We start from the raw sequence: 26,081 nt of genomic DNA, 5'->3' as shown, positions 1-26,081 counted from the left end.
CCTGCTCTGGGCTGACACTGGTCCTCACCCTTATGTGCCGCCTGAGCATTACCCACATGCCCTGAGGACCAGGTGTCATTAATAGGTGGATTGAAAGTCATTCTTAGATTTCTCTGCAGTGGTTTTCACACAGTTTGAGGAGGGTCCTTGTCCCGAACCTGCTCCCCATTTCCACATCCCCTCAGGCAAGTTACTTAGCTATTCTGGGTTTCAGTGTCCAAGTCTTCAGACACAGGGAAGACTACACCAAGACCGTCACGGCTACTTTCATTCTGACGTTCTGCCTCCAAAAGCCATTCTGCCTACGTGTGCTGCTGGGGCTGTGGCTCAGTGGTAAATTCTAACTCCACACAGGTGCCGGTCGGCCTGCAGCCAGCCTGACAAGGTGGGAAGCCTGTGACCCACTCTGCTGGTGGTCCTGGGGCTGGTTCAGCTGCCAGAGGGCAGGTGCTATCCAAACAGCCCTCCCTTCCTGACACAGCACCCAGTGGCCTCTGTGTTCAACTGCCTTTCTGTATCATTTTGCTTGATCTGGGAGAATGTTCTCTAATGAGTGAAGATGATCTAACGGGGCCGAGCCGTGACTTCACGCAGCAGGTTGACGGCGTGTGCGCAGTCAGCAGGTCCCAGAGCCGGTCACAGACGGGCCGTGAGCAGTGGGTGGTTTGGGTTCCGGAGTTTCAAGTGGCTTGTGATTATTATGTGGAAGTGTAGTTTTTAACCTGAATTTGTAGATCATTCTTTATAGCAGTTGATACATAACTTCTAAAAATAGTAATAGATGTGTGAAATGATATTTTTCAGTTTACTTTATTACATAATGTTACATGATTTTTATCACTAAAATATAAACAATTACAAATAATTAAGGTTAAAAAGTGGAAGTCCTTCCTAATCCTCAAAGTCCTACTTCTTTCTTCAAAGATAATCTCTGTTAACCATTGGGTCCCAACCCATTCTAAACGTTGTCTGTGTACTCACATGTGCACATGTATGGGTATGCATTACATCATAAATATGCATGTGCGCACACGTGAATGTGAACTATACTCTGCATGTCCGTGTACTCACATGTGCACACACACGAAGATGAGCTACACTCTAAAACACTGTTCACGTCCTCACATGTGCACACGTGTGAAAATGAACATTGTCAGGTTCTTGACTTGCATTGTGTGCCCTGGTGGGGTAATGTGTGCTGCTCTGCACCATCCCTCTGTCTCTTTGTTCTGCGACTTGGAGACTCTGCCCTGTGAAGATGTGCTCACCAGTCCTAAATGATTCTTCATAATCTAACCAGTCCACTGTTGAGGGTTTCCATTTTTGATTACATACAGTATTGCATTGAACGATCTTACACATGAGAATTGTTAGGCTAGGGATTGCACATTTTAAGTTGTTACCCACACTGCCGAATTCCTTACAGCAAGCTTGTTCTTCCACCTCTGCACGGCCTCTGCCATGTCCTGCTCACTGGCCGCCACCAGACACAGACAGGCTGCCACCTCAGTGCCTCCTCCTCTGGGCAGGTAGTGCGAGGAGCTCCCCCTGAATGCCCATGGCGGGGACTGAGTTTCCCTTCTGAGAACCAGTGAGTTGGTGGATTTAGTGACAGGTCTAAGCATGGGACTACCTAGTTATCAGAGACTAGCTGGAGGATGGGTCATGCGTACACCGTTTTATCTATAAAAGCTCCAAGTTACAAATTGCACTTCCTGGTACCCTTTATGCTGTCAGTCAATACACTGGAACCACTGGTTCCCTGCTGAGAGGTTTGGGTGACACTGTGGGAAATACAGAGACTCTTAGAAAGGCCACACGCGGGCTAATGTTTGGGTCTTCTTACTTGTCAAAAGCACGTCCTAACACTCTCAGCAGTGAAGTCACCAGGCAAACCTGTGCGAGGGTTTAGATTCAAAACACAGGAAGGAGAGGTGCAAAGTATTTGCAGTGACATTAAAGTGATTATAAAGTCTGTGTACATTCTTCTGATTTTCTATTTTAAGATATCCTCATTCTTTTACTCATTTTATTATGTATCTCCTCTTATCTCTGTCTTCTGAAAATGATCATCTGTGTTTTCTCTGGAAACCGGAAATGCACACGTGCTGAGTATCATGCCAGTTGGAAGTGAACTGTCCTCTGCCAGGCATTTCTGGAACAAAAACTGGGAACAGGGGTGCCACTCACTACAAGGGGCTCCACCGGACACAGAGGAAAGAAGCCTGCTGCCAAGGCAGGGAAGGCCAGCAGAAGCCGGCCGCCTGCCTGGCCCCAGGGTCTACCCACCCCCACCCACCACCAGTTGGAGTCTGTGACCTGGTGTTGAGGGCGGGGCCAGCCGTAGCACACCTGCACAGGGTACACTGCACAGACCTGTACCGGCACCTCCTGCATCCCGCTTGGGCCTGGGCAGTGCCCAGAAGACTGCTCACAGAGTAGCAGCCCTTCTCTGGAGGTGGGAAGTGGGAGACCGTGCAGTCAGGGCCGGGGGTGCAACTGGCACCTTGTGGAGCTCACAGAGGCCACCCACTGCCCAAGAAGCTTCCTTCGACCATGCTGATAGGCAGCGTCTGGCTCCGGTCTGGTGTCAGAACCATCTCTCATTTTTTAACCAGTCTCGTGTAGAACTTCTTAGGGAGAAAACAAGGCCAGAAGCATGTCTGCTGGTGCGTAATCCTGCACCAAGCAGGATTGGCCAAGAAGGCACACGTGTGTGTCGGTTAAGCACGACTCAGTTAATCAGGGGGCCTTTTTGACATAAGACATCTGAGGAGACAACGGTGGCAGCGACAAGAATGTCTGCACCTCCGTGTGCTGACACCTGCCGGGAAAGTCACAGAGAACCACCGCCTCCTCCACGGCGGCTCGCAGCTCTGTCCTCAGCATCCTGCCCTGCAGGAAGCACCGAGGGCCACAGGCCTGTGGAGAGCAGTTCCCAGTGTCAACTGCCTTTGGAAGCTGTGACCACTGGGCAGACAGAGCACTCTGAGCCCGTTCACAGATGGGAGGAGCACACTTCTCGTACAGGTGGTTCACCAGGCAGGAAGCCATGCCAGGCATCTTGTGGGACATTGAGGACTTAGGTGTTGGGTATTTTGGACCTGAAGGAAGTGATTTCCTTGCCAGCTCAGTCCTGTTTCTGTCAGAGAGAAAGTTGAACTTCAGAGTAGTTCAGTGACTCCAAACTACCCATACCAGTGTTGGCTAAGATGGGTTTTGCCAACCTAGAAATCATGCATGCATGTGGCTGTCCATATATTTAAACCATTATGTTATAGTTTCAAAGTCAGTCATGTCAAGGCTTCTATGCCACTGCCTGGGTAGTACCTGATGGAGTGCAGCCTCGTGTTCCACGGAGGCCGGGTGGCAGTTAAGTGTGTTCTTTAAGGACACTCCTCATGAGCCCTTGCTGTGCAGAAACGGTGCCTCTGTGGCCCTCACTGCTTCTCTTACACGCCCCGGGCTCTGAGTTCTGAGCTCTGCTGGGTGTCATTCAAGACTGAGGGTGGACAAGGCACTGCTGTGTCCTGGCCTGGACACAGAGCTCACTTCTGAATCCAGGTGCCTTGTAAGGGTGTATCTGATATGAGAAGGTTTAGGGTGTTTGCTTTTGTCATCCAGAAGTTAAATGTACAAATCATACTATAAATAGAACTAGTATTGAGAAGAATTTCTTGCTGACATTGTGTGCCCACATATTCTGCACATGTGTGTGCATGCATGTGTGTGTGTCGAGTACTGGTCAACAGGAAAAGGTCACAAAACACAGTTATCAAAGATTTTTGAGTATAGATGGCTCAAAATCATAGACATGTAAATGAAACCACAAACCACAGTTTGTATTAAAAGCTTAACATATTTTAAAATCTCATAACTCTAAATGAGTTGAGACTTTGACACAAAACAAACATTAAGTCTTACTCTATTTTTCATCCTCAATATTTCAGGGTACATAATTTTAAAACCTCTTTAGCCTCATGTGTATTTCTGAGTTATTCTGTTTATGTACTTGATTTGGTAAATCTTTATTAGGGAAAATAGTAAAATTTGTTAGGGTTGTATTTTATAGGCTGTGTATTTCATAGGCAATTACATATTATTTTATTTAAACCCCTCCCTGCAAAGCACTCCGAATATTTTCTTTATGGCGAAGTAGCACACAGGAAGTGGAGTGCAGTGTCTTTTAGAGGATTTATGGTAATGCTGTACCAGTAGCTGATCGTGAACAGCATGGAGAGCCCTCAGGGTCCTTCATTTGCCTGACACACTTCACTGCTGCCCATTAACACTTCGGCTGTTATTGCCCTAGACTCGGTTTAATGAGCCTCTCGGAGTTGAGGTTTGCACCAGAAACAATAGCTTGAACCACTGAGGCACCTCCTTCTCCACTTTCAGATATTCCAGTTCATCTTTCCTTTGTGATGAAAAGAGATCCTCTGTTAGGCATTATTGATTGAAATAATCTTTTCCAGTTAGAAAAGATGAACTGGAATATCTGAAAGTAGGTAGTAGTTCCTAACATTGACACAGTGTTGCAGAGAACCTTGATAGAAAGTTAGTAAATAAATCCTAATTTAAATTAATTGAGATAATGTCTTTTGTAATTATTCTACTAAAATAAAATGGAGCTGACATTTGGAACCACCCCAGTCATCTCCAGATTATATTGTTATGAATGCAATCACATTATTTCCAAGAAATAATTACATATTTAAAGTATTTCTCACTTATTAACTTGTTTCTTAAACTACATCAAAGTGTTGAAGAAGATAACAATCTTACAAATTGGCTCATAATGGGCCTAAATATTAAGTGCATTTAGTTTGAGCTTTAAACCTAGACACGTATTTTAAACTGTTAAATATTGTGGATTTCAAAGTAAAGTACTAGGTGCTCAAGAGCCCATCTGCATGTCCACTGTGGCCTCCCTATCAGTGTTTCTGCATGGGGTCATGCCCACATTTCTTAATGTGCAGTTAGTTACCTGTCTGGGAACGTCACTCTTGTTTGTTAAGTATAATAGCACAAAGGAGAGAATTCTCACCAGCTGCTCCTTTCTTCAGGTGGTCATTATACTGTTGTTCTGCCCTTTAGAAAATGAACCGGAAGAAGAATTGGTGAAATCACATCCAGTCGGCACCTCTGAACTCCCGACTCTGACCGACTGAGGCAGACACGCCTGACGCAAAGAGCACTCAGTCACCAGGCGACAGCTGGGTTCAGGTACCTGCCACTCCCCACCTCGTCTCACTCATGTGGGGCTGAGCACAGAGTCCTCTCCCTGGGCCTTCCCCTGCTGCTCCAGCCTCTCTCGTCACTGCTCGCTGCTCTGCCTCCTGGAGCCTCCTGGTGCCGGGAGGTAATTCGGAGTTCTGTTGTGCATCTTCTCCAGATAGACGGTTCATGCCAAAAAGAGCCATCTGCAGTAAATTGGACAATGCATATATGGCTCTTACTGTGGAAGCTCCGTAGGGTGGGGGCTAGGGAAGACGCGCACCCGCTGGGCCCCGCGTGGGTCCTCGGGTGCCAGTGGGAAAAGGACACCAGGCCTCAAACCGGAATGTTTGTTGAATTCCTGTGAGCAAAATCCACCCTTGCCGCAAAAGCAACTGGTTACTGGAGTTAGTCATATACTTTTAGTCAAGTGTACTAACTGTGGCTTGGAGTGTGGGCTGAGTGACCAAGGGACTGCTGCTCAGGCCGCACATTGTTTAGGGAGTCTCGTAGGCTGGCGGTCAGAGTGACTGTAGCGTGACTGAACTCTCCCACCTGTGCAGAGTCCCTGCGTCTCAAGCGTATATGTTCTCACTGGAGTACGAGCTCCGGTAGTCGTCTTGGTGTCCGCACTGGGGAGGCAGTTTGCACACACGACTTTATTGGCGAAATGCTAGTTTCTCAGGATGCTCTGTGACGAATACTCTGGCCTGTCTTTTAAGGTGAGCTGTGTGATAGTAATTTACTGGTCTGCCGACTACCCCACTTGCCTCTCTAATAAAAGAACTACTTGCTGCCACCTGGAAATTAGTCTGGGATTGTCTTCCGCGTGCTGCGGCTTTGTGGGAACCGCCATCTTCAGGAGCTTCGGAACTGGCATAATAGGTCACAGCTGTTCTCCTTGTTTTCTCATCTGCACCCTCTTCACTTTGCTTGACAAACTCACTGCACTCATTGGCTTAGTTTTGGGAAGGCATTGTGCTTAATTGTCATTTACCTGGAGTTAAAAAATATAAAGACTTCTCACATTGAGTGTTAAATTCATACTTGAGTTTAAAGTCAGTAAAGTGTCTAAACTGTGGATGTTTTATATATATAGGCTATCTTGTTTTGTCTCTCATTTACTTTTAATCAAAAGTTTAAAAAATGTAATGGGTTATTATAAGAGTTTAATATTTAAATGTGGGTTTGTTGAATTGACATTTCTAGCATGGAGTTCAATGTTTACATTTACATAGGTATCAAAGTAGTTTACTACAAAGCCTTCAAATACGAATCTCACCATGAATTGAGATAATAAGCTAGTTTTCAAAGAAAAACCCATGTTTATATTCAACCAGCTTGGCCTTGAACAGGCTTCTTACTTACAGCATCACAGCTGGTTTTCAAGGTGGACGGGCAAGTTGGGTTGTTCAGGAGATGAAGAGATACTGTGGTCCCAGGGGGCACGCCTGCTTGTCCACACTTGACCACGTGTGGGCCTGTGCTGCACTCTGCAGGGGGCCTGGAGGGGCAGGTTCCCCTGGGTGTGGCCAGGCAGGGCAGCCCAGGAGTCAGCAGTCCTGGCAGCAGGTGCCACCAGTGCTCTGTGGCCCGTATCCTGTTTCCCTCGGGCTGCGCTGCAGCTTGGCAGCTGCTCAGGTGTCTAGCAGGGTGGTAACACATGGCAGTCAGTGTGACAGAGCTGTGCAGACAGAACTGATGGCCATGTTGGTACTCTGTGATTTCTGGGTATTTTTCACTCCTTAAAAATCAGGATCTGGCCCTGCGGAATAGTCAGTATTTGTTTGCTGTGTACCATGAATACTGTGTGCATGGATGGTGAAATAAAACAGTGGGTTAAAGGAAAGAGACTAGCATTCCACAGTGGGGGTACTAATATATCCTAACAGTGGCTTCTCGGGTCAGGCATAAATCTTCCTGTGATCACGCACAAGATGAAATCGTGCACGTTGCCATTGTGGCGTAGCTCCGAGTGGGTCCCGGGGCTCTGCAGTGGCCCCCCCACTCAGGAGAGCAGCCCCAGGCCACGGAGAGACAAATGGGCGTGGCCAAGTGCCTGGGACACCAGACAGGACATGCAGCAGGCAGGTTTGGGCCTCTGGCAGGAGGTTGCCGACCAGCGGTAAGCATCTTAAGTTAACAGTTCCTAAGTAACCTCAGTCACTTTTGGAAACAGAATATAACTTATTTTCTTTTCAAACCGTATTTCCTGCACACTCATACAATAGTCTAAAGTCACTGTCCTCAAGCAAGTGGCTCCACAGACAAGCACTTGGCTGCTGTGTGACCTTAGCAGTGAGACTTGAGCTGACACAGAAGGTACACAGAGCCTGTCACTGGGCTGAAGAGAGCAGGTCTGCTATATCTGTGGAAGTTGGGGCAGCACCCATAAAACCTGTCACATTTAAAGAGGAGACAGTGTTCTACTATTGTTCATGCTTGTATCAACTGTTCTGCCAAGGAGTGTCCTGCAGTTGTCCTGAAGGGTCTGTGGGACATGAGATCTAGTCACAACCATCACCCAAGGGCACCTGGAATGCATGCGTCTTTAAAGTAGTGCTTTGATGAGGAATAAGGTATCTCGGGACAGATCAGGGCAGGAGGAAATGAGCAAAAGGACAATGTTGGAAATGCTCTTCGCAGACTGTGCCCTGCTGTGCCGCCCAAAGCAGTGAGGAAAAGTCTGCTGGTCCCACCAGTAGTTTGATGTCAAGCAGAAATGTGGGTAAAAGTTGGAGGCGGTCCGAGGAGAAGACAAGTCCTAATTCTATCACTATCTTGGTAACGTTGGAGAAGTTATGTAACTCCTTGGTTCAGTTTCCCCATCAATTAAACGGTCATCATAATTTCTTCTTAATGGGACTGTTATAAGGAATAAATGAGATATAAAATACGTAAGGAATTCAATTTAGTCCTTGAAAAGGATGGAAGTTCATCCAGGCAGCTGTGCTGTTTTTGAAATGGGCAGGGGGTTGCCTTCTATCAGACAGAAGTGGCTGGGCTTTGCCTGCGGCCCCGGTGGGGTTAGTACTAGAAAGAGTGCAGGCTGGTGGCCTCCCCAGTATCTTGGAAAAGGGAGAGCTGCTGGGAGGCAGCTAATCCACGGGCAGTCCAGACACATCGCTTCCGGATTTGAGGTGGAACATCCCAGGACCCTGCCTTCTCAGCTCAGCTGCTCTGTCCAGAGCTGTGCAGTGTCCGCTCAGCAGCACCGGGCTCGGGGCTGTGGACAGCAGCACCGGCATCTGTTAGCGCAAAGCAGGCTCTGCGTGCTGGCGCTGGATGGAGCTCGGCCCTGAATGAGTGAGCAGTCATGCCACGGTAGGGCTGGTTCTGCTGTGCTTGTAACACACGGGGCGCTCTTGTGGAATGAGCTCATGTGGAGAGAGGGGGCAGAACTTTCTGGGCTGTGTCCAGCGTTAATGTATAGATGCACTCACATGTGTTTAGTTTTATTTTTACTGGGGGTGTGTCAAAGATGGAGGGAGGTTCACTTTTCAATTTATGCCATAGTTTTAAATTTGGTTTCCTGGCAAGTGCACGGATGCCGACTGGCAGTGAAGTCCTGGGCATCGGCTCACACAGCCCACCTCCGGCCTTTTCCAGCAAACACGCCTCTTACGTGCGTCTCTGTGGACACCTCTTACGTGCGACACCCTCCTCTGCTCTGCAGACCCGTAGACGGGAAGCCCACGGAGTTGAGGTCATTTGTTTTCTTCAGCGGTTCTCATTCTGTTTCTTACAGGTAGAAGTGAAGGGAGGGCAGTTAACTTGTATCTAACGGAAATAAATACCTTTTTAAATAAAGTGTATGGTTGAATAAATTACTGCAAATGTCATTTATACACTCAAATGTATAATTTTGTGCATTTATATAGCATATTTTTGGGTCAATTACTATATGCCAGATGTAGATATAGTATGAGACTATAGAATTCTGCTGCAAAGCTGTTCGTGTTTAAGCATTTAATTGACGGTGAAAATAGAAGGATACATATACAAAAAAAATTTAGCAGACACTGTGAAAAGGGCTATACACATGGTGTGTGCAAAGGAATAGAGCGTGGCACAGCCCACATTGGGAGAATGTGCTTGTTCCTGGAGAAGCCACGCAGGGTCCTGAGGTAACACCTAGGCCATACTCCCAGGGAGCCCACACACTCTCGGACAGGTGTGGGCGTTTCTGATGCTGCACTAGCATCTGCAGGAACCAGGGTTGGGGCCTTGGAGCAGCAGAGGGTGTGGGGCCTGTGAGTTCAGGTGCAGGTCTGTGGAGTGAGAGGGGCCACGGGGAGCTGACCTCCCCTTGACAAAGACGGTGAGCAGGGTACATTGGGGTGAGAGTTGGGGCCCTCAGGTGCTCCCCTAGGCCGGGGCTGTGTGGGGCGGATGAGGAAGGAAGGCGACCTCAGGGCCCTGGATCTGGTCTGCAGAAGAGGGACAGAAGTATGAACGCACGTATATTTGCTTGTATTTGCATACAATTTCTAGAAGGATAGACAAGAAGCTGGTAGAAATCTGTGTGTGTGTATAGTAACCACAGAAACAGGCAGGACTGGGGGGAGTTTTCATCATTTTTATGCATTTATACACTCATTTTTTTACTTATGTTTGACCCATGCAAATGTAAAGGAAGGAAAGGGGGGATTAGGGAAGGAAGGGGCAAAGGAAGGGAAGGAGGGAAAGAGGGCACCAAGGAACTAAGGAAGGACAAGGCGAGGTGGGAGGAGACCTCCTGCCCCTTCCCTGGTCGCCAGCGTGTCCGCAGCAGACACAGTCGCCTGTCAGTGACTTCAGCTTTTCCCATAGCTCTTTGATGTTTCATGCAAGCTCTTTTTTCTAAAATCCTCTGATTTAAAATTTGTTTTACAAAATGGGAAGTAAGTAATTATATCATTGCTTAATCCAATAGTAGTTATAATTTAAAAGCCAGTGTGGCTCAGTTGGTTGGAGCATCATGCCATAAACCAAAGCTGCGGGTTCTATCCCCAGTCCAGGCCCATATGGAAGGCAACCAATCAGTGTTTCTCTCCCTCCTTTCTGCTTTCTTTTTCTTCTCTCTCTAAAAAAAGCAATGAAAAAAATGTCCTTCATGGAGATTTTTTTAAAAGCTAGAGTTTCAAAATTATTAATAGAAAGAGTTTTCTAAAATAACATTCAGGAAATAACTATGAGGTGACAAAAACACGCAGCCCTAGCAGCAGCCATAAAATATTTGTAATATAATAAAGGGAAAGTGACTTTTTAGTTATGTTTTCATAGAAGAGCTACAAAGAACATATTATGGACAGTTGGGGGAGATGTGAATATGGACTCTATATTTTACGATATGGTTGAAAAAATTCCTTTTGGTAAAACTACCATGTAAACCATGTGACATTGGTTTTTGCGTTCCCCAAGGAGATGAGTGTTGGAGAATTTAGGTGTGAGTAGCTATGATAGCTGCAACCTGCTTTCCAAAGGCTCAGAAATCAGTGTGTGAGAGCGGCTGAGTCTGAGAGTATGTGTGTGGGGGGGAGAGGGATGGTGTGGGGGATGTGTGTGCATGTGGGGTTCACCCACCCCACTGATGCTTGGCAGTGTGTGTGATACGGCCTGGGAAGGTGCCAAGTAGCCTTACTGCATCTTGCTTTAAATATTTATTTCTTAACATTCGTTTGTTGATGTCACAGTTACAGTAGAACTCACAAACTCCTTTGCTCTTCCAGTAAAGATAAACCGTCTTTCAGGGCCATTTTCTGAGCGCCCCCCTCCCTATGCCCTAGCAGAGTGAACCCATCGTCGGAGGTCTGTGCTGAGTGGCCAGCACTAACCCACGCCCCCCACCTTCACACATGAGGACAGAGCGGGCCCTGCACATGGAGAGGCACTTCTAAGGCGGAGCATTAACTCGTGATGGAGCTGTAGATACATTTTCCACAAGACCCCTTCCACTCTGTGACATTGCCTTGACTTCTTTTGTGCCTGATTAATTAAAATATGGACACCTAGCGTGAGGACTTGTGTACCTGGAGGTTCGTGTGAAAAGGATGGAGACGAGAATTCTCTCTTCCTGAGAAGAGTGTGTTTGCTCTTCTGAAATGTCTGTCTTTCATCAATCCGTAGCTTATCTCTTTCTTCCACATGCTCTGAAATCACTAAGCAAAATGTCAAGATTTTATGAACACCATATTTCTTTCAATTCACTCCCACATGGAAGGCAAAGGCATGGTTGGCCGGTCACCACTTTGAGTGCACGCTGCCTGTGAGACATTCTGCTGCGTCTCTGTTACAGGAAAATGAACAGAACAGGAGCCATACTGACATCTCGGTCACTGGAAGTTGATGCTGGGAGCTCGGTGGCTGGGACCACCCAGGTACATGCAGTGAGAGAGCTGGGGAGGCTGAGTGCTCAGCTCCACGTGCACAGGCTGCTAGCACCAGGCAGGTGTGTAAAGTAAGGCATGAGATTGGAATGAAGTGCAAGGCACATGGGCCAGGAAATGAGGGCCTAGGGCAGCGCTTGGAAAGCAAAACCACAGGGATGGGGAAGTGGAGAAAAGGAGGAGGAAGGGAGAACAGGAAAAGATAGGAAGTAGGGACCTAAATCTGTGAAGGAACAAAACCCAATACACCTCGTTTTCTGCATGGCTTTGACCACTCCAACAGCATTATTACATCATCACCATCACCGTCATCATCAAGTAAAACAATAATCCCAATTGGCCAAATTTGTCAGGAAGGACCAGTCGTCCTTGCTATTCTTAGTTCAGTATCCATAAGAAAACTGTTTATGTAAAATGTACGTCTGTATCTTTGAATGATAAACCTTTGTTGTGGGGATGGCATTGAGGCTGCGTTTGCTGCACTCATTGTTACCCCAGGAGGGAACCCACTGCATCCCTCAGTGAACAAGATCAGCAGCAGGTTTGCTTTTATTTTACACGTCCCAGAAATTACTGGTACCTGGTCACAGTCTCCTCTGTTGTGTGCCTTCCGTGGTGCCTTGACAGGGTCGGCCAAACAGGCAGGGGAGTCGTCTTGCTGGTTTGTGTTACTGTGGCTTTTCACTTTTTGCTACTATAAGCAGAGGGTATGAATTCCATTTCAGTTATATATCTTTAAAACTCTGTCAGAAATTTGCAAATAATGGCCTGCTCTTACCGAAAATGTGAATAAGTGTACCTGGAGCAGACAGGATAACAGTTGGCATTCTTAGCAATTGTGAGGGTGCAATAAGGTCCCCACCCCAGAACTCGGGCAGGTGGCCAAGCAAACTAGTCCAAGCACCCATCAAAATTGAACCATGCAAAGCCACTCGACAGTGATGGAATGTTTCCAGTGTCTGTACAACTTATCATTTGAATTAGTCAAGATAGACTAAGCTATTTCACAAGTGAACTCAGAAGTAAACTGAGAAAGCATAATGATGAAAGCTTCTTTCTTGCTCAAGAAATAGGACAACCTGATGCAGGTTGAACAGGTCCTGCATTCTTTGGCTGGCCATCTAGAATTTGTGGTATTCTAGAAAAGAGTGGAGCCTTAGGAATTCTACAGGGTATTTGGGGCCAGGCTAAAGCATCATTAGCTGGAAGTGAAATGCCAGGTCTCAATCCTGCCTTGAAGGAAGCTGGGAGAACTCCATATGGGCACATCGGCAGGGCAAGAGCTACTGTGGACCCTTGTCAGATGCTGACCTCGTAAGTCTCTTTAACACAGTCTGGCTCCTGCGGGAGGGCTACCAACCAAGGAGGGGCATGGAGCTTTGCTGACATGCGTCTGTTACTCTCAGCCACATTCACACTGCTGCTTCTGTTTGAAAGTGGTGTGTGAACTTGGGACTTGGTTAATATGAGTCCTTCCTGAGCAAACCACCCTGTGTGTATACCTGCTTCTGAAGTCACAAACATGGACACCTGACCCTAAACTACCATTTTTCAAGTGGTTCCAGGACCACCTACACTATAATCATCTAGGTGCTTTTGTTTTTCAATCTTCATCTGAAGACATGCTTATTGATTTTAGAGAGAGAAAGAGAGAGGGAAACATCAATGTGAGAGAGAAACATCTATTATTTGCCTCTTGTATGTACCCTGACCGGGAACTGAACCCTCACCCTAGGTATGTGCTCTGACTGGGAATTGAACCTGTGACCTTCCAGTTATGGGATGATTCTCCAACCAACTTAGTCACACTGGCCAGGGCCTAAGTGCTTTTTTTGTATAGATTTATTATCTCCATTCAAGACCTGTTACTTCAAAGTTTCTAGGACAGGGCCTAGATATGAAAACTTGAAGTAAATACCCCACAAGTTCTTAGGAATGTTGATGAAGAGCTACTGCCCTAAACCACAGCCCATTCACCAGGCCAGTGAGCTCCACTTCTGGCTCCTGGAAACTGGTCCCACCTTGGACCTGCATCAGTATCGCAGGCCCAATGTACCTGACTCTTTCATTTTTTAAATTTTATCACTCGACCTGGCAAATGTGATTACTAAGCCTTCTCTTAATTTTTTTTGTTGGGCTTTTTACCTTTGTTTTAATGGAATGTTCAATACGTGCACCGGTGGCAGTGAGCTGCAGCTATACATCTCGGGGCCTCAAGAATGGCAGTGCTCCTTCCTCTATCCCCTACTTACCTTCCTTCCCCAGACATGGGATGTATAATTTCATCTAGGCGTACTGCAGAATGGATTTCTAAAATGTAAAGGTTCCTACAAAAGCACAACCACATATCAAACCTTTAAAAAGGTGAAACCACATATCCTCAACTATTTAGATAGGATTTAATGCTCCCAGATGGTCAAATTTATTTTTATGATCAACTTGTTTGAATCAGAATTAAGTGAGGTCCACACTGCATCTTACTGACTAGTGACCCCTCTTTGGCCTATGTAGTTTTTCTTCCTTTTTCTTTTTCTTTTGCCTCTTAACACCTGCCTGTCACGAAGCTGGGCCATGTGTCCCGTAGAGGGGCCTGTAATCTGGACGTGGCTGATTTCACCCCTCTGGTATCATTTAGTATGTCTGCTGACCCCTGTACTTTCTACAGACTGGTGGTTCGATCAGAGACTAGTCGGAGTCAGGTGGGTTTGTGCACGCTGTCCTGTCCCGTCACAATGGGAAGGAAGCCTGTTCGCGGGGATTGGCTCCCATTCTGGGATGTCACAGTTAATAGGTCGGTACCTGTGCTTCTCAGGTAGCACAGAATGTTAGAATGTCAGAGTGTGAGGCTGCTGTTGTCAGCCTCATGCATCTGTTAGAATCAACCTTTTCACCTCATTTTAGCAGTCAGTGAGCTCATTACCTAGATTCAGCATTTCTTCTGGTTTGGAAAATTGTATTTTACCATTTCTCTTTCATTTATTAGCTGGAATACTTCTGTATAGAAAATGTTTCTGACAATAGCAGGACTATAGGAAGATGGCGGCAGAGTAGGACAAAGGATTTCGCTTCCCTCCATGCGCCGGAGAAAGACTGGGTTGATCTGCAGAGGAGAGCAGTGGATGCCCAAAAGGGACCCAGCATATAAGAAGGCAGGACTCCAGAGAGTGTAGCGGACACTGACCAGAGGTTGAGGAGAGGAGGCGACCGAAGATCAACAAGGTATGAGGGAGCAGCGCAGAGGCGGCAGCAGGCACTCCGCCGGGCTGCGCCAGGGCCCTGGCCGGCCACCCCGGTCTCTGAGAGCCCAGGGCGGGTAACAACAATCCTGGGAGAGAACTAGTCACTGGCACCCTCCCTACCTGGCAGGGCACAGGTTGGAAAACACCAGGAGAGATCAGTTTGCCTGTAGTGGCAGAGAGAGGAGTGGGCATTCAGAAGCAAACCAGAGAGCTCTGATAACCTGTGGAATCAGGCTGTGGTTGCTGGCCTGGGAGAACTGAGAGTCGCCCGTGCATTCCCTGTGGCACGGGGCCTGAGCCAGCTCTTGAATAGTCTCGGGGAGTCTTGGGCTGCTGGCAGGGCCCCTGGAAGAGAGCCAGTCGCCAGCTCCTTCCATACCCAGCCAGCACAGACTGAGAAGCACCGGGAGTCAGGCTGTGGCTGTTTGCTTGGGAGAATTGTGAGTTGCCCTGTGTGTGCAGCCACAGCACTGGGAAAGGTCCACACCCAAGCCTACGAGAGCAGGAAAGCCCGGCTGGGAGCGCGTGCCCTCATGCCAGACCAGGGCTGGGAAGCCTGGGGAAAAATCTGCTCTCAGTGGGGCGCGGGAGAGCGGCCCCAGTCTGGATCTTGGGAGGGCACTGGTGAGACCAGTTGAGTTCACCGAGAAGCGAGAAAGGCCACACTAATAGGCCCTCAGGCTGCTGCAGCTAGTGAGAACAGAATAAAAGGTTTGACCAACTGGAAACCAACAAGAGGAGTAGGTGGAAGCGGAGAACACCAAGATACCTGCAGGAGACTGCACCACTGAATTTCACAGGCATCCTACCACAGAAGTTCACACCATAAACCCAGGGAACCAGAACAGATCAATTTAAGAAGCTGAGGCCAACAAGAAGAGCAACACAAACAATGAGAAGACAAAGAAACAATCCCCAAATGAAAGAAAAGGAGGAAGTCTCAGAAAGAATCTTAGATGAAATAGAGGCAAGTCAACTATCAGATATGGAATTCAAAGCACTGGTTATCAGGAAATTCAAAGAGCTTACCACGAGCTACCAGAAATTACAAGGGAGCTACAATGAACTCTCTACAAACTATACCAACATGAAAAAAGAAATAGAAACCATCAGCAAAGGCCAAGAGAAAATGAAGAATACAATTTCTGAACTGAAGAACACAGTAGAAGGTATGAAGAGTAGAATTGATGAGGCGGAAGACCACATAAGCGAGATCGAAGACAGGGTAGAAAGAATCTCCCAGACGGACCAAGTAATGGAAAAGAGAATCAGAAAAAATGAGGAGAGTTTAAGAGAAATTCAAGACAATATGAAACGTAATAATATCTGAATAATAGGAATACCAGAAGGAGAAGAAGACCAACAAGAGATAGAAAACCTACTTGAAAGAGTAATAACGGAAAATTTTCCTAAGTTGAGGAGAGAGAAAGTCATACGAATCCAGGAATCGCAAACAGTCCCAATCAGGTGGAACCCAAAGAAGCCTACTGCAAGACACATCATCATTAAAATGGCAAAACTCCAAGACAAAGAGAAAATCCTAAAGGCAGCAAGGGAGAAAAAGGAAGTGACATACAAGGGGGTCCCAATAAGGCTGGCTACTGACTTCTCAATGGAAACATTTCAAGCAAGAAGAGAATGGCAGGAAATATTCCAAGTAATGAGAACCAGAGGCCTACAACCAAGGCTACTTTACCCAGCAAGGCTCTCAATCAAGATAGAAGGCCAAATAAAGAGCTTCCAAGACAAAAGAAGTATAAAAGAATATGCCTCCACCAAACCAGCTCTACAAGAATTACTAAAAGGGCTGATTTAAGGAAAGAAAGGAAAAGAGAGAGATGTAGAGGAACACAGGTACACAAATGACGATGAATAAGTACCTTTCAATGATAACCTTAAACGTAAATGGATTAAATGCACGAATTAAAAGACATAGAATAGCTGAATGGATAAGAAAGCATGACCCACACATATGCTGCCTACAAGAGACCCACCTCAGGTCAAAAGACCATCACAGACTAAAAGTGAAAGGATGGAAACAAATTTTCCAAGCAAATGGACAAGAAAAAAAAGCCGGGGTAGCAATTCTCATATCAGACCAAATAGACTTCAAAAAAAGGGCCATAAAGAGACCCAGAAGGTCATTTCATAATAGTCAAGGGAAGAATCCACCAAGAAGACATTAACATCATAAATATATATGCACCCAACATAGGAGCACCCAAATATATAAAGAAAATCTTAGAGGACTTCAAGAAAGATATTGACAGCAACTCAGTTATAGTAGGGGATTTTAACACCCCACTGTCAAAGCTGGACAGATCTTCCAGACAAAATATCAACAAAGATATTGTGGCATTAAACGACACCCTAGATGAAATGGACCTAATTGATATATATAGAGCCCTCCATCCCAAAGAAGCTAAATACACATTCTTTTCAAATGCACATGGAACATTTTCAAAGACAGACCACATGATAGGACACAAAACGAGTCTCAACAAATTCAGGAAAATAGAAATCATACCAAAATTTTCTCTGATCACAAGGCACTAAAACTGGAAACCAACTCCACAGGAAAAAACCCAAAACACCCAAAAGCATGGAGACTGAATGGTATGCTATTAAACAACGAATGCGTCAATATAGGAATTAGGGAAGAAATCAAAAAGCTTCTGGAAACAAATGAAAATGAACTCACAACAACCCAAAACTTATGGGACACAGTGAAGGCAGTCCTGAGAGGGAAGTTCATAGCAATACAGGCTTACCTAAAGAAAATAGAAACATTTCAAACGAACAACCTAACCCGATGCCTGCAAGAACTCGAGGAACAACAACAAAGACAGCCCAGAGCAAGTAGAAGGAAGGAAATAACCAAGATCAGAGCAGAGCTAAATGACATAGAGACTAAAAGCACAATTCTAAGGATCAATGAATCCAAGAGTTGGTTTTTTGAAAAGATAAACAAAATAGACAAACCTTTAAGTAGGCTCATCAAGAAAAGAAGAGAGAGGACCCAAATAAACACAATCAGAAATGAAAGAGGGGAGATTACAACTGATAACAAAGAACTAGAAGGGATTGTAAGAAATTACTATGCAGAATTGTATGCCATGAAATTTGAAGACCTAGGTGAAATGGCCAAATTTCCAGAAAAATATAATCTTCCAAAACTCAATGAAAAAGAAGCAAAAAACCTGAACAGGCCAATAACAGCAGATGAAATTGAAGAAGGAATCAAAAAACTCCCATCGCACAAAAACCCTGGACCAGATGGTTTCACAGGAGAATTCTACAAAGCTTTTAAGGAAGAGCTAACCCCGATTCTTCACAGACTATTCCAAAAAATCCAAAAGGAGGGAAAACTCCCCAACTCTTTTTATGAAGCCAGCATCATCCTAATTCCAAAGCCAGATAGAGACACAAGAAAGAAAGAAAACTTCAGGCCAATATTGCTGATGAACATAGATGATAAAATCCTCAAGAAAATATTGGCAAATCGCATCCAACGATACATCAAAAAGATCATACACCATGACCAAGTGGGATTCATCCCAGGGATGCAAGGATGGTTTAATATCCACAAATCAGTAAACGAAATACACCACATAAACAAAAGCAAAGACAAAAACCACATGATCATATCAATAGATGCGGAAAAAGCTTTTGATAAGGTACAACACCCATTTATGATAAAGGTACTCAGAAAAATGGGAATAGAGGGAAAATTCCTCAATATAATAAAGGCCATATATGAAAGACCTACAGCCAACATCATACTCAATGGGCAAAAACTAAAATCTTTTTCACTAAGGTCAGGAACAAGACAAGGTTGCCCACTTTCACCACTTTTATTCAATATAGTATTAGAAGTTCTAGCCACAGCGATCAGACAAGAAAGGGGAAAAAAGGCATCCAAATTGGAAAGGAGGAAACAAAACTGTCACTGTTTGCAGGTGACACAATAGTGTACATGAAAAATCCTATAGCCTCTACCAAAAAAACTGCTGGAACTAATAAATGAATTTGGGAAAACAGTGGGATACAAAGTCAATATCCAGAAATCAAAGGCATTTTTGTATACCAATAATGAAACAGCAGAAGCAGAAATCAAGAAAAAAATCCCATTTGATATAGCAAAAACAAAAATGAAATATCTGGGAATAAACCTAACCAAGAAGGTTAAAGACCTGTATGTAGGAAACTATCCAACACTGAAGAAAGAAATCAAGGAAGACACAAACAAATGGAAACATATACCGTGTTCATGGATTAGAAGAATTAACATCATCAAAATGTCCATACTACCCAAAGCAATTTACATATTCAATGCAATACCTATTAAAGTACCAAAGGCATATTTCACAGACATAGAACAAACACTTCAAAAATTTATATGGAACCATGAAAGACCCCGAATAGCAGCCGCAATTTTGAGAAAGAAAAACAAAGTAGGAGGGATCACAATACCTGATATCAAACTGTATTACAAGGCCACTGTAATCAAAACAGCCTGGTACTGCCATAAAAACAGTCACGTAGACCAATGGAATAGAACAGAGAGCCCAGAAATAAACCCAACTCTCTACAGTCAATTAATATTTGACAAAGGGGGCAATAACATAAAATGGAGTAAAGGTAGCCTCTTCAACAAATGGTATTGGGAGAACTGGACAGCTACATGCAAAAAAATGAAACTTGAGCGCCAACTTACACCATACACCAAAATAAATTCAAGGTGGATAAAAGACTTAAATATAAGCTGTGAAACCATTAAAGCCCTAGAGGAGAACATTGGCAGGAAAATCTCAGATATTCCACGCAGCAAGATTTTAACTGATACGTCCCCTAGAGAGAGCAAGGGACATAAAGAATAAACAAATGGGATCTCATCAAACTTAAAAGCTTCTGCATGGCTAAGGAAAACAGTATCAAGATAAAAAGAGAAGCAACAGCTTTGGAAAACATATTTGCCAATGATACCTCAGACAAAGGTTTAATCTCCAAAATATACAAAGAACTCACATGACTCCACTCAAAGAAGACGAGCAACCCAATTAAAAAATGGGCAAAGGACTTGAACAGACACTTCTCCAAGGAGGACATACAGAAGATCCAGAAGCACATGAAAAATGTTCAATATCGCTAGCTATCGGAGAGATGCAAATTAAAACCACAATGAGATACCACTTAACACCAGTCAGAATGGCCATCATAAACAAAGAAACAAACAACATGTGCTGGAGAGGTTGTGGGGAAAAGGGGACCCTATTTCACTGTTGGTGGGATTGCAGACTGGTACAACCACTATGGAAAACAGTATGGAATTTTCTAAGAAAACTAAAAATGAATGTGCCTTTTGACCCAGCAATTTCACTATTAGGAGTATATCCTAAGAACCCTGAAACACCAGTCCAAAAGAACCTATGCACCCCAATGTTCATAGCAGCACAATTTATGATAGCCAAGAGTTGGAAGCAACCTAGATGCCCATCGGTAAATGGCTGGGTCAAAAAGCCATGGTACATTTACACAATGGAATTCTGTGCTGCAGAAAGGAAGAAGGAACTCCTACCCTTTGCAACATCATGGATGGAACTGGAAAGCATTATGCTGAGTGAAATAAGCCAGGTGGTGAAAGACAAATACCGTATGATATCACCGTTAACAGGAATCTAAACAACAAAACAAACAAGCAAGCAAATATGACCAATGACACTCAAATACAGAACAGGCTGACAGGATCCAGAGGGGAGAGGGGAGAGAACCACAGGGGAAAAGGGGATGGACTCACATGAACAAGTATAAAGGACACGTGGACAAAAACTAAGGTGGGGGGTGGAAATGGGAGGGAGGTGGGGAGCACTGGGTGGGGGCCAGGGCTGGGAATATAAGACAGAAAACTGTACTTGAACAAGAATTAAATAAAAATTAAAAAGCCAAAGAAATTTCTTTTTTCTTTAAAATTTTCCCAAATATCTTTTCTCTTTTTAATGAGGACTATAAATTCTAAGAAGTGAAAAAGTATTTATTACAGAAAAAATGTGATGCCTGTGGAGGTTTCATGTGCAAAGCTTACATATTCTCTTTTATGTACACACTACTGATGATGATGATAAAAACAGCAGCTGACCTTTTTTGAGTCCTGAAGATGGTCGTATCTGTGTAGTGGCATAGGTTTCACTGCACTTGACCCACTGACTCCTATCTGCAGCTGAAGCTCAAAAAGGGTGGGCTGCCTCCCACCCCCGGTCGCCCGACAGTTTAGAGGGCAGCCCTGCGTCCACCCTCTCTACCTCCTGTGTGAGCAGTCCAGCCCGGATCTGAGTCCGGTGCCGGAGCACTTTTGGCTTCGCAGGTGAGCAGCTTCCTGCATGTTCGTGAGGGTAAGGAGAGAATGGGGAACAAGGAGCATACAGAACACTCCAAAGGAAACACATCATCAACAATTCTGTGTAAAGGTATGTGTGGGGTTAGGGTCACGGCACCAGCGTTTGTCTCTCAGGGGAGTCTGCCTGCTTAACTGGGGTGCAGGCTGCCAGGGCTTCAGTGTGAGACGCTGCTCGTGGCTTTTTCATTCTTTTAAGAGACAGTCTGTGCAGGGGATGAAGACCCACTTGGCTAAAGCACCCCATCATAGCTGCTAGCCCGTTTGCGCTCTCAGCACATGCACATCTACAGTGGTGCTGGCCTGGCGCAGGAGCTGCGGCTCGGCTGCAGCATCCTCGAGGCTCCAACACCCCTGTGGTCTGGGGAGGGAAGCAAGCTCAGCGCCACACCTGCAGTGAGGACATTGACAGGGCGAGTCCACTTCTGGGTGAACACCCTTCGTGGGGATGCAGTGCACACCTGTGCACTCATCAGAGCCCACGCTCACAGGGTAAACAGGTCCTAGCCAGCCTAGGTGCCAGATGATGGAGAAGGGTTTGAGGATATGGAATGGGCATAGGCAAAGGTCCCCATGAGGACTCAGTACATGTCCCTAGGTATCTTCCTCTCTGCATGTCTTGTTCAGGCCAAAAAGCCGGTCCATGATTGCCATGCCAACAGCCCTTCTACTTCCCCAAGTGTTGCCCTGGGCAGAGCTCTTGGCTTTGTCTCGCATCTAGGACAGATGTCTCAGGAGCTGTCTGCTGTCCCTGTGCTGGCTCTTTCCAAAAGCCATTTGTCCTTAATGTGAGACAAGAGCAAGCAAAGTCCTCCATTCATAGCAGAAGTCCTTTCAGAGGAGGTTAGACTGCTACTCCAGAGGCAGGTGACACCCTGCCTTGGCCAAGGCAGCAAAGGCCCTGGTAGCACCTGCTCTGTCCTCTGTCAGTGAGACACACAGACGTCCTGAGTCATTGCCAGTGTCTGCTTGTCCCTCCATGTCAATGTCATAGCCTTCACGTGTGGTGTCAAGGCTGTGTGTGTGCGCCAGTGCATGTCTGTGTGTGTGTGGTTGGGTGCTGGAGAGGGGAGGCAGAGCCACAAGTGAATGAGGGGTTCCTGTGCCCCCGAATCCCAGCACAAGTCAGGACAGCGACAGGGCCCAGTGGAAGGCTGCTGCTCTTAGATGTGCGAGGGTGACTCAGAACAGAAGTGTCAGGCACGTTTCTGGTGGGAGCCTGCAGGTTTGGGAGCAGTAGCCCAGGGATGACAGCCTGGAACACGCCAATGACTGGTGAGGTGGCTTCATGCCAAGCATGCTGTGTCACGGCTCCCTCTGAATCTGCCAAACCTCTCCATGCAGGCTTTTCCTCCAGGAAACAATGGCAGGAAATCAGAAGACTTTTTTTCTTTTTTTTCATCTGCCTGGCACGAGCCAAGGCACGTGAGATTGATTTCACTGATAACACTCCAGACTCCCCGCGTGGACATGGTGTGAGCTAGGCATGTTACTCACTGCCTGGCTTGCAGGGTGGGCACAATATAGGAGCGGTGATTGTGGAGCTGCTGGCCCACCCAGAATGCAGACGTGGTCTCCATGTGCAGAGGAGTTCGTGGGAGAGAGCAGAGTGGGCAGGGACAGGGCCCTGAAACACAGTGAGGACACAGGTGCACAGTCCTGTTCAGTGTGCAGTGTGTGACTCACAGCTGTGTCTTTCTGACGTGAAGCCTCAGGTAGTCTGCTCTCTTGAAGAGTTCAGGCGAACGAAACCCTGTCTGTTCACATGAAAGGTGCTGGCTCTCAAACAGAACCCCCAAAAGTGCCTTAGCATGAAACTACGTCTGTGGTAACAGGTACTTTCTCTTAAAACTGAGTGAACGCAGAGCGAAGCATTCTAGCCTCTCAGCAAAACAGATGGAGTTGTAAGGAGGCAAGCAATGGCAGTTTGCTCTCCTGGAATATTCACAAAACCTGTGCATTTCCCAGCCCCTGGCTAGTGTCATGTCCAGTGCATAGACTGTGTGCACTTCCCCTGGGCCTTGGAGTTCACTGGTTTTTAAAAAGAGAGGTTTAAAAATTCTGTTTCTGGGGGTTAGTGGGGGAGAGTTGGAGACACCTGTACTTGAACAACAATGAAAAATTAATCAAAAAAACAAAATAGCTTGCTGGTATGAAAAGAAAAGAATATTGTGACCAACATTAGAATAGGTACTATTGGGAAATCTGTGGGAATTGTAAAAATGAAAGAAGAAATAAGTAAATCCTAATAATATTCTTCTCGGATATTACCTTTTTAAAGAAAACTTACCTATGTAATTCCTAATATACATGAACAACCTTCCCCTTAGTTCATTTTCCTAGAATTTCTTAGAAATTTTAGTTTACTCTTTGTATAAGTCATCTCAGCTGTCTATTTTCTGGGATTTTTCTTTTTTCTTTTCTTTTTCTTTTTTTTTTTTTGAGACACTTCCTAAACAAGTTTTGAATAAAGAAGTCCTTTATGTATGCTAAAAAATGACTTTTTTTCATGGCAGTGGCAGTGAAATTGAAGCAGCAGCCTTTGAAGAAGCTCCTGCCCACCCTGCCGTTCTCTAAATGGGCAGGAAATCGTTCAGAGTAGGGAAGGAGTTGTTTTGTGGAATCCGGTCTGTATCAAGTTTGCTGAATCGCTTGGTGAAGTTAGGAGTTACCTGTTGTGTTCTTGTAGATGGACTGAGCAAAGTCAGGAATGGTAATACTCTCTACACGCCACTTTTCCTTTTAAAGCATTTTTACGTTTTACATTTTGTTATACAGTTTTAAAGGCTGAGATAAAACCTAAAAACAAAGCTAATAATTTATTGTTATAATTTTAGTGCATTCACTCATGTGCATTTTTATTTTATAAAATGTCTCTGGATTTCATGTTTTTAAATGAGTCAGAAGCCAGAAATGGAGCTTTTGCTTCACCAGCATTTGAACACAACCTGTATTTTGCCAAACCAATTCTAATTTGGTCAAAGTTCTGTTGTGCCTAGATTGGCTTGAATGAAGTCATGAGATTTCCCCCCAAATTGATAGGAATAAATGGAGAAAAAGAACAGTCTTATGTTCACTAGAAACCTTGGCAAGATCCGACTGGAACAGGCTTGTTTTTATTCCTCTCCCCCAAAATCTCACTGCTGCTTTCTCTTCTCAGCAGGCCTCTGTCTCCCCTCTCCCCCTGCCCTGCTCTGGGTGGGGGGCTACCTCTGGTTCTCCCAGTGGACCAGACCCTCCTCTGATCCCACAGTCTGTGCTGGGGCAGAGTGTGCTAAGCCCCCCAGCTCGACATCTTCACTAACTGGGGGGCAGAACGAAGGAAACCCGGCCTGAGGCTCCTTTAGGACAGACGCAAGCAGGTGAAGGGCTTCAGTGACCAGAGAGCAGTGAACTTCTAATTGACAGTTAACTTCTAATTAAACTTTTTTTCACACTTGCTCAGTAGAATTAAATAGGCAGAGTTTTACTGAAAATATTTTACATAAAAACTTGCAGTTACCTGTACCTTACACATACTTATGTAAAGTTGTGAGAGTAGACTCTGCTCTTTTGTTCCGTGTTACGAAGCACGGTTTTTTCCTGGCTGTGGTGGCGTGGAAGGCAGCAGGAGGTGGGGTCTGCAGGAAGCCAGGTTTCTGTCCGGTGGGTTGGTGTTTGCCATTTGAGGATCTAGGTGGTAGGTAGTTGCATCAGCTTTAAGACTAGTAACTTATTCCCAGGACAGGCTGGCTTGGATGAGCCTGACTTTGTGCCTTCGTCACGTAAGAGTGACCTGAGACTAAATGAGATAGTGCCCACAGGGTTCCCGTGCCCTGTCTGACACAGAGCCCACCAGTGAATTTAGCAACAACAGATACAGAACTGTTCTCGCCTTACATTGCTCGTCTTAGCCAACGGACTCCTGAAGCACATGTGGGCTTGACTGTTGGTCCCGAGGGCCTGAGACGCCCCTTCCGTGGCCAGTGAGTCCCATTCCTGTCGCCCAAGAGCTTTCAGTCGCCAGTTGTGATGGAAAGCCACTTCTAGGAGAGAAGTGACCTTCTTCAGGTATTTTAGATATTTGGTGATGACAACACAGTTGATTGCTTTTTAATTTACTAATTATAAAAATCCAACTCAGTGTTTTTTTGGGAAAGTTGTCCAAAGTTAAGATTTATCATTTTGACTACAGTATTTACTTTACTCTTTAGGTAATCAGGTAATGTCTCCTTAATTTTGAGTGCCAACACAGATTATTTTTAAGTTTCCTAGTGATTGAGTTAATAAATCTTAATTAATGTCAATATCGTTTAGGCAGAGTGGCTCACTCAAGAGGTGGTGACTGGGTTTCAACCCACAGGCTTTGGGAGGGTTCCTTCCTTCCCTGCAGTTGGATGCAGTGCGGGCCCTCCCACCGCCGGCACATACATAAAAGGAGAGCACAGTCCTCATGCCGGGGCCGGGGCGCTTCACCTCCCCCTCTGCTGCCCCCACCAGCTCTGTGCAGAAGCAGGGCTCGGGCTGTCCCACGGCTCCACAGTCTTCTCTCTGCTCTACCGCCTGCCTCTCCCCGCGCTCCTCTCCCACCAGCACGGGCCTGCACCTCCTGTCTTTTTCTTAGCCAGTCTTCTGGTGAGTCTGCGGGTTCCCTCATGGTGTCTCCGCCTTTCACCCATTCTCCATCTGTGCCGTCAAAACCTGTGCAGAGTAGTCCTCATGTCCTCACCCCTCAGAAGTCTTACAGACCCACTCACTCACCAGTCTGACTTAAGCTGAGCTCAGTAACGTCACTAGTGGAGTGGAGTCCTGGTCTCCAAATCCAATGAACATTTTATACACTTTCATTTTAATGGGCCTCCGAACCACCTCTGATGCAGCTGCTTT

At 45.7% G+C, this 26,081-nt stretch overlaps 1 long non-coding RNA gene across 1 annotated transcript in view; it reads left to right on the top strand.

Annotated features, from left to right (window-relative positions):
• LOC118988946 (uncharacterized) overlaps positions 1 to 5,220 on the top strand; it is a 126,338-nt gene extending 121,118 nt beyond the window's left edge. Inside the window, exon 3 of the long non-coding RNA XR_005066888.1 lies at positions 5,098 to 5,220. This is a non-coding gene — a long non-coding RNA (uncharacterized LOC118988946). The remainder of the gene's footprint in view (positions 1 to 5,097) is intronic.
• Positions 5,221 to 26,081: the final 20,861 nt, after the last annotated feature.

Source organism: Sturnira hondurensis, unplaced genomic scaffold, assembly GCF_014824575.4.
Source record: "Sturnira hondurensis isolate 20B ecotype Veracruz unplaced genomic scaffold, ASM1482457v3 Scaffold0006413, whole genome shotgun sequence".
Taxonomy (NCBI): Eukaryota; Metazoa; Chordata; class Mammalia; order Chiroptera; family Phyllostomidae; genus Sturnira; species Sturnira hondurensis.
Note: the sequence above shows the minus strand (reverse complement) of the source record. Positions and strands in the feature narration are given on the sequence as shown.